Below are 14,050 nucleotides of genomic sequence, written 5' to 3'. Positions count from 1 at the left end.
CCATATTGTATCCTAAGGGGTCATATGGTGTCCTAAAGGGTCAAAGGACACAATATGACTCTAACGACCCCTTAGGGGGTCATAGGACACCATATGACCCCTTAAAACACTGTATAGCTCATAACAACACAATATGGTGTCCTAAGGGGTCATACAACACCATATGACCCCTTAGCATACCATACGACCCATAAAGGGCACCATATGGTATCCTTCATCTGACACCATATGACTCCTTAGGACACCATATGGTGTCATATGGTGTCCTAAGGGGTCGTATGACACCCTATGACCCCTTAGGACACATTATGATCCCTAACAACACCTAAGGGGTCATATGGTGTCCTAGGGGTTCATAGGACACCATATAACCCCTTAGGACATAATATGACCCCTAACGACACCTTAAGGGGTCATATGGTGTCCTAAGGGGTCATAAGACACCTAATGACCACTTATGACACCACACAACCCATAATGACACCCTATGGTGTCCTAAGGGGTCATATGACACCATATGACCCCTTAAGAATAGAGAGAGAGAGAGAGATGCTAACCTTGAGAATGGAGAGAGACAATAAGAGAGTAAGGAATATATATGAGAGAGTCATATGGTGTTTTATGACCCCTTAGAACACCATATGACCCCTAACTACACCATATGGTGTCCAAAGGGGTCATATGGTTTCCTAGGGGGTCATATGATGTCCTAAGGGGTCATATGGTGTTCTATGACCCCTTAGGACACCACATGACCCCACATGACACCATATGCCCCTAATGACACCATATATGGTGTTCAAAGGGGTCATATGGTTTCCTAAGGGGTCATATGATGTCCTAAGGGGTCATATGGTGTTCTATGACCCCTTAGGACATCATATGACCCCTTAGGAAACCATATGACCCCTTTGGGTGTCATTAGAGGTTATATGGTGTCCCATGGGGTCATACGGTGTTCTATAACCCCTTAGGACACCATATGACCCCTAAAAACACCAAATGGTGTCCTAAGGGGTTAGATGGTGTCCTATAGGGTCATATGGTGTTCTATGACCCCTTAAGACACCATATGACCCCTAACATCATCATATGGTGTCCTAAGGGATCATGTGGTGTTCTATGACCCCTTAGGACACCATATGATCCTATACAACACCATATAATCCCTAGCAACAACATATGGTGTCCTAAGGGGTCATATGATGTTCTATGACCCCTTAGGACACCATATGACCCCTAATGACAATATATGGTGTTTTAAGGGGTCATATGGTGTTCTACGACCCCTTGGGACACCATCTGAGCCCTCGAGACACCATATGACCCCTAAAAACACCATATGGTGTCCTAAGGGATCATATGGTGTTCTATGTCCCCTTAGGACACCATATGACCCCATACAAAACCATATGACCCCTTATGACACCATATGACCCCTAACGACACCATTAGGACACCATATGACCCCTAACGACACCATATGGTGTCGTTAGGGGTCATATGGTGTCATAAGGGATCACATGGTGTCCTAATGGGTAATAGAATATCAAATGACCCCTTAGGACACCATATGACCCCTTAGGACACCATATGACCCCTAACATCATCATATGGTGTCCTAAGGATCATGTGGTGTTCTATGACCCCTTAGGACACCATATGACCCCTAATGACAATATATGGTGTTCTAAGGGGTCATATGGTGTTCTACGACCCCTTGGGACACTATATGAGCCCTCAAGACACCATATGACCCCTAAAAACACCATATGGTGTCCTAAGGGGTCATATGATATTCTATTACCCATTAGGACACCATATGATCCCTTATGACACCATATGACCCCTAACGATATGGTGTTGTTAGGGGTCATATGGTGTCCTAAGGGATCATATGGTGTCCTAATGGGTAATAGAATATCATATGACCCCTTAGGACACCATATGACCCCTAACAACACCATGTTGTGTCTTGAGGGGTCATATGGTGTCACAAGTGGTCATGTCATGTACTAGGATGTTAAAATGGGTCATATAGTGTCCTAGGGCGTGATAGAACACCATATGACCCCTTAGGACACCATATGACCCTTTAGGACACCATATGGTGTCGTTAGGGGTCATATGGTGTCCTAAGGGCTCATATGGTGTCATTAGGGGTCATATGGTGTCCTAAGCGGTCATATGGTATTCTAAGGGGTCATATGGTGTTCAATGACCCCTTAGGACACCATATGACCCCTAATGACACCATATGGTGTCCTAAGGGGTCATATGGTGTCCTTAGGGGTCATATGGTGTTCTATGACCCCTTAGTGCATGTCATATGGTGTCGTTAGGGGCATATGGTGTCCTAAGGGGTCATATGGTATTCTATGACCCATTAGGACACCATATGACCCCTAACAACACCATATGGTGTCGTTAAGGGTCATATGGTGTCCTAAGGGATCATAAGGTGTCCTAAGGGGTTATATGATGTTTAATGACCCCTTAGGACACTATCTAATCCCTTAGGACACCATATGACCTCTAAGAACACTATATGGTGTCCTAAGGGGTCATATGATGTTGTTAGGGGTCATATGGTGTCCTAAGGGGTCATATGGTGTTCTATGACCCCTTCGGACACCATATGACCCCTAACGACACCATATGGTGTCTTAAGGGGTCATCTGACATCGTTAGGGGTCATATAGTGTCCTAAGGAGTCATATGGTGTTCTATGACCCTCCTTAGGACACCATATGACCCCTTAGGACATAATATGGTGTCGTGAGGGGTCATATGGTGTCCTGAGGGGTCATAGAACACCATATGATCCCTTAGGACACCATATGTTATCATTAGGGGTCATATGGTGTCCTAGGGCGTGATAGAACACCATATGACCCCTTAGGACACCATATGACCCTTTAGGACACCATATGGTGTCGTTAGGGGTCATATGGTGTCCTAAGGGCTCATATGGTGTCATTAGGGGTCATATGGTGTCCTAAGCGGTCATATGGTATTCTAAGGGGTCATATGGTGTTCAATGACCCCTTAGGACACCATATGACCCCTAATGACACCATATGGTGTCCTAAGGGGTCATATGGTGTCCTTAGGGGTCATATGGTGTTCTATGACCCCTTAGTGCATGTCATATGGTGTCGTTAGGGGCATATGGTGTCCTAAGGGGTCATATGGTATTCTATGACCCATTAGGACACCATATGACCCCTAACAACACCATATGGTGTCGTTAAGGGTCATATGGTGTCCTAAGGGATCATAAGGTGTCCTAAGGGGTTATATGATGTTTAATGACCCCTTAGGACACTATCCAATCCCTTAGGACACCATATGACCTCTAAGAACACTATATGGTGTCCTAAGGGGTCATATGATGTTGTTAGGGGTCATATGGTGTCCTAAGGGGTCATATGGTGTTCTATGACCCCTTCGGACACCATATGACCCCTAACGACACCATATGGTGTCTTAAGGGGTCATCTGACATCGTTAGGGGTCATATAGTGTCCTAAGGAGTCATATGGTGTTCTATGACCCTCCTTAGGACACCATATGACCCCTTAGGACATAATATGGTGTCGTGAGGGGTCATATGGTGTCCTGAGGGGTCATAGAACACCATATGACCCCTTAGGACACCATATGTTATCATTAGGGGTCATATGGTGTCCCAAGGGGTCATAGAACACCATATGACCTCTTAGGACACTATATGGTGGCGTTAGGAATTATATGGTGTATGGGGTCATATGGTGTCCTAAGGGGTCATAGAATACCATATGACCCCTTAGGACACCATATGGTGATGTTAGGGGTTATATGGTGTCCTAAGGGGTCATACAATACCATATGACCCCTTAGGACACTATATGACCCCTTAGGAGACCATATGACATATCCTAAGGGTTCATATGGTGTCTCAAGGGGTCACAGAACACCATATGACCCCTAAGGACACCATATGACCCCTTAGGACACCATATGGTGTTTTTAGGGGTCATATGGTGTCCTAAGGGGCATAGAACATCATATGACCCCTTAGGACACAATATGACCCCTAACAACACCATATGACCCCTCAGGACACCATATGGTGGTCTTAGGGGTCATATGGTGTCCTAAGGAGTCATAGAAAACCATATGATCCCTTATGACACCATATGACCCCTAACGACATCATATGGTGTCATATGTTGTCCTAAGGGGTCATTTGGCATTCTAATGGGTCATAGAATACCATATGACCCCTTAGGACACCATGTGACCCCTAACAACACCATATGACCCCTTAAGACAACATATGACCCCTAACGACACGATATGGTGTCTTAAGAGGTCATATGGTGTTCTGTGACCCCCTAGGACACCATATGACCCCTTTTAACATCCTAGTACATGACATGACCACTTGTGACATCATATGACCCCTCAAGACACAATATGGTGTCGTTAGGGGTCATATGGTGTTGTTAGGGATCATATGGTGTCTTAAGGGGTCATATGGTATTCTATGACCCATTTGGGCACCATATGACACCTTAGGACATCATATGACCCCTAACGACACCATGTGACCCCTTAGGCACCATATGACCCCTAATGACACCATATGGTGTCGTTATGGGGCATATGGTGTCATAAGGGGTCATAGAATACCATATGACCCCTTAGGACAGTATATGGTGTCGTTAGGGGTCATATGGTGTCATTAGGGGTCATATGGTATCCTAATGGGTCATATGGTGTCCATAGGGGTCATAAAACACCAAATGACCCCTTAGGACACCGTATGGTGTCGTTAGGGCTCATATGGTGTTCTAAGAGATCATATGGTATCCTAAGGGGTCATAGAACACCATATGACCCCTTAGGACACCATATGACCCGTAGTGACACCATAAGACCCCTTAGGACACCATATGACTTGTAACAACACCATATGTTGTCCTAAGAGGTCATATGGTTTCCTAAGATAGATAATAATGGTTTTCTAAGGGGTTATATGGCCCACCATGCTCCTGCACATACCTAGATGGGTTATGTAGAGATATAAGATACCTAGAGGGGGAGAGAGGCGTGAGAGACCTAGACAAGGTGAGAGAGAGAGAGAGAGAGAGGGTTGAGATAGATAGAGGGGGGTAGAGAGAGTTGGTAATGAGATATGGATGGAGATGTAGAGAGGTGGAGAGGGAATGAGGGAGAAACCTAGAGAGGGTTAGAGAGGGTGTGATGGAAAGCTAATGATGTAGAAGATAAAGAGAGAATAAGACTTAGTAGGGAACAAAGAGAAAGATGGGATAAGGAGGGAGAGGGAGATAGAGAGAGAGGGGAAGAAAATAATGGAGATGACTATAAATGGGAGGGAGGGATAAGAGGAGAGACGAAAGAATAAAGAGAGAGAAGAGTATGAGGGGATTGAGGGAGAGGTAGACATGGAGGGACTACAAGACCTAGGGAAGGAGATGATGCAGAGGTAGGGGGAAAGCGAGAAGAGGATGAGAGAGTTCAAAAATAAATAGGAGTAAAGGGGGAGGGAGATATAGGGGAAGAGAGAGGGAGAGAAATATATTGGGAAAGAGAGATGAGAGACCTAGGTGACAAGAGAGAGGAATGAGATAGATAGAGGGGGGAGAGAGAGGTGAGTAATGAGACATGATGCAGAGGTAGATAGGTGGAGAAGATGGAAGTGGTAAACCTAGAGAGGTGAGAGAGAGTTGATGACCTAGAATGTAGAGATAGAGAATAAAAAAGTGGGGGAGTGAGATATATATGGGGGTATGTATGGATGGGAAGGTAGAGAGGGAGAGGGGAAGAAATGAAGGGAGAGACCTAGAGAAGGGAGGGAAGGAGAATAGAAGAGATAGAAAAAAAAGAGAGGAGTAAGAGGGGATGGATGGAGAGGTAGACATGGAGGGAGTGAGAGACCTATGGAAGGAGGAGATAAAGAGGTTAGGGGAGGAAGAGAAAAGGAGGGAGTTCATAAAGGGATAGGGTTAATGAGGAGGGAGAGAGAGGTAGAGAGGGACATAGAGAACTATAGAGGGGGCATATAGATAGGTGAGAGACCTAGATGGCCAGAGAGGAGTGAGATAGATAGAGGGGGATAAAGATAGGTGGGTAACGAGACCTATATGCAAAGGTAGATAGGTGGAGAGGAAGGGAGGGAGAAACATACCGAGGGGAGATAGGGTGGGATGGAGAGGTAATGACCTAGACAATGAAGATAGAGAATAAGAGAGGAAGAGAGAAGATGAGAGAGTGGGAGAGGGAGATAGAGAGGGAGAGAGGAAGAAAGGAAGGTATAGACCTGGAGAGGGGAGGGAGGGAGAATAGAAGAGATAGAAGAACAAAGAGATGAGTAAGAGGAGATGGATAGAGAGGTAGACATGGAGGGACTGTGAGACCTAGAGAATGAGGAGATAGAAAGGTTTAGAGAGAGAGAGAGATAAGAGAGGGAGAGAGTTCATAAATAGTTAGAGGTAAGGAGAAGGGAGAGAAAGGTGGAGAGGGAGGGAGAGAACTAGAGGGTGGACAATTAGATAAGTGAGAAACCTAGAGGGGGAGAGAAAGGTGGGTAATAATATAGGGAGGGAGAGACAGTGAGGTGAATAGTGAGGGAGGGACAACCCTAGATATGGGGAGAGAGAGGATAAAAGGGATAGGTCGTGACCAAGAGAAATGAGTGGGAGGGGAGAGAAACAATAAGGGAGTGAGAGAGAAGAGAGAGGGAGAGATTCAAGGATAAAGAAGCGAGAGAGACAAGAGAGGGAGAGAGATAGGTCTAGAGTTTGGGGACGATAAAGAGAGTGAGATATATAGCTAAAGAATGCTAATGGGATCATGTTGATTACTGAAATTTGACATGTCGATTATTGAAATTTGACTAAGTCTGAAATTTTATATGATCCTCTAAAAACTAGAATCTACATTATAACTCCTATAGAGATATACTTAAATTTTATATTTCATGTATATATTCTCCTTCATGGGTGGATTTAACTTGTGCCAAGATTGAAAAATCTACGCACTCACAAAACCTTCACATTGGACAATGCAGAAGATTTGGCGCGCATCAAATTTGGTGCTTGCCAAATGCAAAAAATTGACTTTTCACATTTGGCATGCGCCAAATGTGAAAATTCAAATTTTACATTTGGTGAGCGCCAAATTTGACGCATGCCAAATGTGAAAATTCAAAATTTTGCATTTGGTGAGCGCTATATTTGGCGCTTGCCAAATGGTTTGCTTGGGAGAATACCAACCCTTTGGGTTGGATTTGCCTTGGGCATCCAACCCGTAGGTTTGGATGACCTTTTCATGCCAACGACGCATTTTTATGAAAAAGTAAGAAGTGGCACCTTTTTGGTACCACAACTTGGTGCACTTACCCTCTTGGTTGATCTCTTTTCTGTCTTTTGACACGATGAATGATGTACCTCCTCGACTATCTATGTGCTTGATGAGGCTTCCTCATTGTCAACTGTTATTTCTCTGGTAGCATGTCTCGCCTTGAAGTGTTGGTAAGGTCATTCTTCTCTGTCATCATGTGGGAGTCTTTTGAGGATAGCCTGGAATTCTTCGAACACTTGAAGTCTTCCAACGCTTTAGAAGCACCTTGTGTCTTCTTTTACATTTAGAACGTCCTTGATGATGATGGGCTTAGAATAGGTCATCCTTGTCCTAGCCTGATTTTCTCCCATCTGCAAAACAAACCAAAAGACGATCAAGTAAACACGATATATTTATCCTATTCATAGCATTTCTTACCTTAAATTATTAACAAGAATGCATCAAGATAGAATTTGCCTTAGAATCCTTCCCAGGGGACAGGCCCTATAAGAATTTTGCTCAGGACCCTTTGGAAGGGTCAGGAGCGAAATTTGCTATTTTGCTCAATTTAGACCTCATCTCCTTGCCTTGAACTTCCCTTGACCTTTGAATTGCTTTCTCTTGAAGACATTATTGATTTGACCTCCAAAAAGACCAAAAAGAGGATTTCGCTTTGGACCTTGGCCAAGGACAGGACCTATAGGGAATTTCGCTCTAGACCCTTTGGAAGGCTCAAGAGCAAAATTTGCATTCTAAGACAAAATTTTCACATTTTATGATCACAACTTGTCCAAATGCATGCCTATAGATGTTTCTAATCTCAATAAACACTAAGCTTGATGCAAAATTAGGGCAAAATAGAGTTTTTTAAGGATTTCGCTTTGGACCCTTTGGAAGGGTCAGGAGCAAAATTCTTGATTAGGATAAAATTCTATCATTTTTTCACTCCAAAATGCCTCCAAGACAAGCACATGATATCATTCTCTCCACCAAGGCTTACGAATTCATACCTTGACCTTTATCATGGGTAAACTAGGTGATTTTGGGAATTTCGCTCTGGACCCTTTGGAAGGGTCAGGAGCAAAATTCTTGATTTGCTTGTTCTCCTTCACCTAGATCTATCCTTCTCACTTTCTATACTTGGACTCTCATCTTTGGATCCCTCTTCCATGCATGCAACACTTGTTTGACCCTCAAAATGGCTAGAAAGGAGAATTTCGCTAAAAATCATGTCCATGGACAAGACCTATTTAAGATTTCGCTTTGGACCCTTTGGAAGGGTTAGGAGTGAAATCCTAGTTTAAGCTCAAAATCTTGATCATTGGTGGCCACAATCAATTCAAAGGCATGCCTAGGGGTCCTTCCAAGCTCAGTCTACCTTGATCCAGACTTAGCTTGACACAAAAATGGAAGGAAAAGAGGGATTTTGGGAATTTCTCCTTGGACCCTTTGGAAGGGTCAGGAGCGAAATTCATGTTCTAGGATTGACTCTCCATTCCTTCAACTCCAATCCACCTCAAAAGGAAGGAACACATCACTCTACTCCCATCCGCGCCATAAAATCCAAGGATTTGACCTTCTCCATGGAAAAATAGGTGTTCTTCAAGAATTTCGCTCTGGACCCTTTGGAAAAGTCAGGAGCAAAATTCTAGTTTTAGCTCAATTCCTTCACATTTGATGATCACAAGAAACTCAAAGCCATGCTTAAGGACATCTTCAATCTTGATCCACACTTGGCTTGACACAAAATTGAGAGAAAAAGGTAGATTTTGGGAATTTCACTTTGGACCCTTTGGAAGGGTCAGGAGCGAAATTCTAGTTTTAGGCCAAAATCCTTCACTTCTTCACATTTTATCACTTCAAAAGGCAAAGACATGTCATTTCCCTTCCAAATACACCTAAAGAACAAGGTTGGTAGTCTAAACAAGGAAGCAAATGAGGCTTATGAAAAATTTCGCTCTGGACCCTTTGGAAGGGTCAGGAGCGAAATTCCTCCTTGGGCTCAAATCCTAACTTCATTTTCACATTTCTTCACTCCAAATAAGTGTTTTGCCCTCAATAATGCCTGGGAATGAGTTAGTTCTAATTTTGGATCAAAGTAGAATGTCCTATAGAGGAATTCGCTCTGGACCCTTTGGAAGGGTCAGGAGTGAAATTGAAATTCGCTTTGGACCCTTTGGAAGGGTCAGGAGCGAATTTTGACATTTTGGTCTCTCCCTCAGGATTCATATATGGAATATAAAATTTAAGTATAAGTTATATTCCATATATACTATCAGGATGTTTGAGAGTGATTTCGGACCTCCAGGAGTTATAATGCAAAATCTAGTTTTTGGAGGATTCTTCAATTTTTCAGACAGTCAAATTTCAGGATCAGGATGACATTCCAGACTTAGCCAAATTTCAGGACATTTGAAGATCATGAATACATTCTAGACTTCATCACTCACCAATTTGACCTAACTCAGACCTTCAAAGATGATATTCACTCACCAAGCTTCATTGACCTCCTGAAACTCAAACAAGACACTATTAGCAACAAGAGCAAAACTAGGCCTAAGGGATACTTTCAAAGAAACCCTAACCTGGAGCACCTGCTGACTCCCCCTGGCTTAAGTAGAGCCTGCCATCCTAGTGATCCCTCTGGCAACACTCAGCATGAAAAGGCTAATAGACAAAACCCTAAAAGACCTAAAAAAGAAAACCCCAGAAAGCAAAAAAAATAGGGGTCCCCATTTGCAATGGGGCGATGTGTGAATATGTCACAACAAAACCTGATAATAAGAACAATCAGAGGACCCTAAGGTATGTAAGATTGAATCATTCTGAAAATCAAATTATTGGTGATAAGAATAAAGGTGTAACGATTAGAAGAAGGTTAGTAGTTGAAGAAGTGTATTTGATTTCTAAAGTTGAACCTAAAGATGTTGTTGAAGCTTGTAAAGATGAAAATTGGATGAGAGCTATGGAAGAAGAACTAGATCAAATTAAAAAGAATAACAAATAGGAACTTATACTAAATTAAATGAAGCTGGTGAAGTTGTCAAAAATAAAGCTAGACTGGTTTGCAAAGGGTATTCTCGGAAAGAAGGAATTGATTATGAGGAGACTTTTTCTCCAGTGGCCGGACTTGAAGCTGTTAGACGGTTGCTTGCATATGCTGCTTATAAAGATTTGAAGGTATATCAAATGGATGTCAAATCTGCCTTTTTGAATGGTGATCTTGAGGAAGAAGTCTACATTGAGCAACCTGATGGATTTTCATTATTGAATGGTGGAGACATGGTATGTAAATTGAAGAAAGCTCTTTCTGGATTGAAACAAGCTCCTAGAGCCTGGTATGCTAGACTAGATAAGTATTTTTTGAAATTGCGATTTAGCAAAGGTGTTGTTGACAGTAATCTGTACATTAAGATAGAGAATGATAATATCTTGATTGTTGAAGTCTTTGTTGATGACATTATCTATGGAGGTGATGATGACTTGAGCATGAAGTTTGTCGATGATATGCAGAAAGAATTTGAGATGTCTACGATAGGAGAGATGAAATTTTTCTTAGGTTTGTAGATTTCACAGACTGGAAAATGTATATTTATATCTCAAACTAAGTAATTGAAGGAACTGCTAAAGAAGTTTGGGTTAGATGATTCCAAACTAGTTGGAACTCCTATGGTGATTGGTTGTAAATTGTCTAAAGATGATGAATCTTCGAAAGTTAATCAGATTTTGCACAAATCAATGGTTGGTGGATTGCTATATTTTACTTAGACTAGACTGAACATCATGCATGTTGTGTGCATGGTTTCTATATATCAAGTTGATCCGAAAGAGAGTCATATCACTACTATTAAGAGGAAATTCAGATGCCTAAAGGGAACTGTGGATTATGGTATGTGGTATCCGAGGAATGATGATTTCATGTTATGTGCTTACATTGATGCAAATTGGGCTGGTGATGTTGATGATTGGAAGAGAACTACTAGTGGAGCATTCTTTTAGGAGAAGAATCTAGTTTCATGGGCTAGTAAGAAACAAGATTCGGTGTCCTTATCTACTGTCGAAGTTGAGTACATTGCCACTGCTAGTAATTGCACTTAGGTAGTCTAGATGAAACAAATGTTGAAGGATATCAGAGTTATTTATGATGAACTTACTGTCATTTACTATGATAAGTCCAGTGCTATTAACATGTCAAAGAATCTGGTGCAACATTCAAAGACTAAGCATGTGTCAATCAAATATCATTACTTGAGAGAGCAAGTTAGTGAAGAGAAGGCGAAGTTGGAGTATGTATCTACAAAGGAACAAATAGCTGATATTTTCACTAAGCCCTTGCTTGCAGATACATTTGTCTATTTGAGAGACAAGTTAGGGGTATCTACCCCTCCTGATGAGAACTAAATCCGGTGGAGTGCAGAGCCGTATCCTTTTATTCAGATTGGTGAGTTGGCGCTGCTCCTATGGTGGAGTAGTTTATGTTTTAGGGAGATTCTTGAGATTCATGTTTTTGTTTTCGGGAGGGTTTTGGTTTTTTTGTTTTGAGATCATGTGAAAAACTTCTTTATATGTTTTGATCTTAGGGGGAGTGTGTTGGAGATATCTTCTTTCTTTGCATTGACTATTATTCACATTCATATGTTGCCATCAATGCCAAAGGGGGAGATTGTTGGATCATTGTTGCTGCTAGGATATGTTGTTGTAATTGATGTCAACATAGTCCTATGATTTGCTTCGGTGTTTGGTGATTGGGAAGATCTTATGATCTGGTTTGCAATGTTGTTTTGTTGATCACTGTTTTGTAGAGCGGTATTTTCTCCGGTATATTTCAGTGTGATCGTATCTTGTGTTGATATTTTGGGATATTGCTTGGGATGGTCTTGTGTATCTTCATTTCAGATGGTTCGTGATTTGGTGCTCCACAAGTTATCTTTTCTCGTGACAGTTGCTAATTAGTTGTATTCCTGAGTTTCAGATGTTGATTGATGAAGATTTGATAAGTGGTGTTGGTTCAGTTGGTATTGATGATTCTAACATGCTTGCTGGTGTTTCCTGGTCATGTCTTATTTGTTCTGGTGATTCGCATTGATTGTTGAGCACGTTTTTGATGGTTTCTATTAACTGGTGATGATTTTCATGTTATGTGGTATTCTTGGTGGGGTAACATGTTGCGATTGACCTTGACATGATTTTCGGTGGAGTTGAGCGTTTGGGAATTTGAATTAGGTCCATGTTATGTCATGTAAATCATTATATTGGTTTAGTGGTCAATATTTGTATCATGTGATGTAATTTTGTAATTGAGGGTTGAGGGTTTAGCCGATCTTGTTGTCAAGGTTGATGAATTATATATATAGGCGATATATTCATGTAATTTAGGTGTTGATGTTGTGTCTACATTATCAAAGAGTGGTGTATGTGCAAACAAGTTATTTATCCTTCGATATTGTGATTGTGTGGAGATTGGTGTTACTGAGCAGACAATTGTGCTTAACCAGAACTGTAATCAAGCATTTGCATATGCTATTTCTTCAGTTCATTCTTTCCGGATTGTAATCTGAATCTTGTTGTAAGCCAGTGAGACTTCCCTGAGGGTTGTAGTCTTTTGGGCCATTATCTTTTGAGAAGTGAGCTCTAGGAAGTGTGTCTGAATGCATGTGCATTCCCCATTGTAATATTTCACATACTACTGCAGAGTATCATCTTACTGTGGGTAGGTTCCCACCGTGGTTTTTCCCTTAACCGGGTTTTCCATGTCAAAATCTTGGTGTTGTGTGTTGTGTTGTTAATTTGCTTATCTTTATTATTGTTGTAGTTTATTAGATATGTTTTTGTGATTAAGTTTGTATCTCTGATGAAGACTGATTCACCGCCCTCCCCCTCATAGTCTTCCTCCTCTTTGCTGCTAACAAGAACATTCTAATTGCTTCTAAGCGAGCAATAGGAGCAAAGGTTTCATCAAATTCAATACCTTCTACATGAGCATAACTTTTGCACACAAGTCTTATGTTGTTTCTTACCACTTGGCCATCTTCATTCAATTTGTTTCTGTAGACCCATTTTGTGCCTATCATATTCTTGTTTTTTGGGCCTAGGGACAAGTTCCCATGTTCCACTCTTTTGAATTTGATCAAGCTCCTCTTTCATGGTTGCCACCTAGTGTTTGTCTTCAACCTCCTCTTCAAAATTCTTAGGCTCAATCATGGACAACAAAGAGATGTCTTCATCCTCATAATAATTCACATTTCTTCTTGTAGCTCTAGATCTGCCCTCTTGCAAAATTTAATCAATAGGATGATTTCATTAAACAAATTTGGAAGGAGTCTTCAAAGATGTTCTGAATGTGGTCTTACTTTGACCAATTTTAGGTGCATTTTCAATGGTTACATCAACTGCCCCAAACTAAATATCAGAAGATGCATTCTTAGTAAGAGCATATGTTGTCTCATGTTGAACACCTTCTAATATATCTTTAGGACTTCCACTTGCTATCCTAGCTTGTACATGTGAAGAATATTGTTGGACAACACCTTCTACTATATCTCTTTAAGTGCTATTATCACCATTTTCCAACTTAACACCTGTTAGTGTTTTCATGAAACTTTACATTAATACTCTAAACAATCTTATGTAGTCTTTTGTTATAGCATCTATAAGCTTTACTTTTATAAGAGTAACCCAAAAAGATACCTTCATCAGCCCT

This window comes from Cryptomeria japonica, chromosome 9 (assembly GCF_030272615.1).
Source record: "Cryptomeria japonica chromosome 9, Sugi_1.0, whole genome shotgun sequence".
NCBI classification, from domain to species: Eukaryota; Viridiplantae; Streptophyta; class Pinopsida; order Cupressales; family Cupressaceae; genus Cryptomeria; species Cryptomeria japonica.
The sequence above is the reverse complement of the archived record's forward strand: the minus strand, read 5'-3'. Positions refer to the sequence as shown.